The sequence below is a fragment of the Schistocerca piceifrons genome, unplaced genomic scaffold (assembly GCF_021461385.2).
Source record: "Schistocerca piceifrons isolate TAMUIC-IGC-003096 unplaced genomic scaffold, iqSchPice1.1 HiC_scaffold_1416, whole genome shotgun sequence".
Lineage (NCBI taxonomy): Eukaryota > Metazoa > Arthropoda > Insecta > Orthoptera > Acrididae > Schistocerca > Schistocerca piceifrons.
Window position 1 is genome coordinate 132,501 of NW_025727254.1, and position 2,500 is coordinate 135,000.

General features: G+C 51.0%; 1 pseudogene; it reads left to right on the plus strand.

Moving 5' to 3' along the window:
* Positions 1–2,500, plus strand: part of LOC124733913 — a 7,484-nt pseudogene that overhangs the window by 2,459 nt on the left and 2,525 nt on the right.

A 2,500-nucleotide genomic window follows, 5' to 3' on the forward strand; every position in this document is an offset into this window, starting at 1 on the left:
GTAAGTGCGGGCGTTTAGCGCGGGCGTGGTCTGCTCTCGCCGTTGGTCGGCCTCGTGCTGGCCGGCGGTGCAGGATGCGCGCGCCTGCGCGGCGTTCGCGCCCCGGTGCTTCAACCTGCGTGCAGGATCCGAGCTCGGTCCCGTGCCTTGGCCTCCCACGGATCTTCCTTGCTGCGAGGCCGCGTCCGCCTTAGCGTGCTCCTCCGGGGGCGCGCGGGTGCGCGGATTCTCTTCGGCCGCCATTCAACGATCAACTCAGAACTGGCACGGACTGGGGGAATCCGACTGTCTAATTAAAACAAAGCATTGCGATGGCCCTAGCGGGTGTTGACGCAATGTGATTTCTGCCCAGTGCTCTGAATGTCAACGTGAAGAAATTCAAGCAAGCGCGGGTAAACGGCGGGAGTAACTATGACTCTCTTAAGGTAGCCAAATGCCTCGTCATCTAATTAGTGACGCGCATGAATGGATTAACGAGATTCCCGCTGTCCCTATCTACGATATTAAATCAGTTCTGTACTGAGCATATTATAGTTGTACAACTAAATCTGCTGTCTTACAGTATGTACGTTGTAAACGTCTACTGCCAATTCAGACATGACATCAAGATTTATCTTGATCAGCTGAATTGGATACTACGAGTTTTAGCCGGGCAGGCTATAATTGTAGCTCTTGATGCTAATGCTAAGTCCCCACTCTGGCACAGTGATGTACAGGACGGTAGGGGTGCGGAGCTTGTTGATTTGATAATGGAAACGCACATGTATGTGCTAAACTTGCCTGGGTACCCCCCGACCTACTCAGGGAGGGCGGGTGCAACATCAAATATTGATGTCACACTAGCAAGCGAGAGGGCAGCACCCCACGTCCATAACTGGCAAGTAAGAGAACATCTTACTGTCAGTGATCATAACTGTATAACATTTGATATAGCGCCGACCATCACGGATGTGCCAGGCGAGTGGGTGGAACGCTTCAATTATGCTCGGACAGACTGGGACCGACTCGTGCAGGTGTTCAGTCCTCCCGAGTTCGGAGAGGACATAGGTAATATTGATGAAGCTGTGGAGGAGCTGGTAAGCTCCGTGCAAACGGCTATCACACTGGCTGTACCTCGAATAGCGAGATACATCTGCAGGGAGTCCACCCCATGGACCCCTGAATTGACTGTGCTCAAACGGTCAGTCAGAAGGGCGCGAAGCAACTACCAAAGGAGCTTTGCCCATGACGAACGACAATACCACCTGCGTATTTATCGTCGTCTGAAGCAGAGATACAAGGATCAGTTGGACATTACAAGGCGCCAATCCTGGGAAAGATTTGTGAACGATCAGCTGGGAACAGACCCTTGGGGAGTTCCTTACAAAATCGTTCGAGAAAAAATAAGATCGCCCATGATGCTGTCTACGCTACGTGCTGGGGATGGAGACATGACCAAGAATTGGGAAGAAACAGCAAGGTTGCTGTTGGATACATTATTGCCTGATGACATTGAGGACCAAGACTCGCACGAGCAGCGGGACATACGTCAGGCGCTGTCGATTCCGTATCTTAACGATACAAACGTGTGCCCTTTCTCAGCAGAGGAGGTAGAAGCAACCATCTACACCTTTGCAAGGAAGAAGGCGCCTGGTCCTGACGGGATCCCTGTGGAGATCTTACAGGGACTCGCACACTTGGTCGCCCCGGCACTAAGTCGTATTTACAACAGCTGTTTACAAAGGGGCTATTATCCACTAAAGTGGAAAACTGCAGAAGTTGTAATTATCAGGAAAGGCCCTGATAAAGATCCAACAGTGCCGAAATCCTATCGGCCTATCTGTCTGCTGGATGTAATGGGCAAAGCATTTGAGAAGTTGCTGGCTGACCGTCTCCAGAGTCATCGAACTCTGTATGGTATGAGTGATAGGCAGTTCGGATTCCGAAAGGGTCGCTCCACCCAGGATGCGATCAATGAGGTTTGCCGGATTGTTCACTCTGCGACATCAAAGTATGTACTTGGTATAATGATAGACATCTCAGGGGCCTTCGACAACCTGTGGTGGCCGGCACTCTTCTCTCGTCTGCGAGAGATTGGGTGCCCGCGGCTGCTGTATGGCTGTCTGGAGGCCTACTGTGATGGAAGGACTGCTAGGATAACGGCTCCTGGAGCCGTCGTATCTAAAAGAGTATCCCGTGGTTGTCCCCAGGGATCGGTGTGTGGTCCCATTTTCTGGGATATTAACATGGAACCTTTGTTGAACGTCCTGCAGCGAGAGACTGCAGTTCTGGGAGTCGTTGCTTATGCGGATGATCTCGCAATTCTAGTAGAAGGTGACACTCGCAATGTGATCGAGGACCGATCACGACTGGTTATTGATCTATTAACCAACTGGTGTACGAAGACTAAAATGTCCATAGCACCACAAAAATCCCTATATATGCTCTTGAAAGGCAAGTTAAATAGGGACCCAACGGTCAGAATTAATGGCCAAGTAGTGTCACGACAGAGATATGCCCG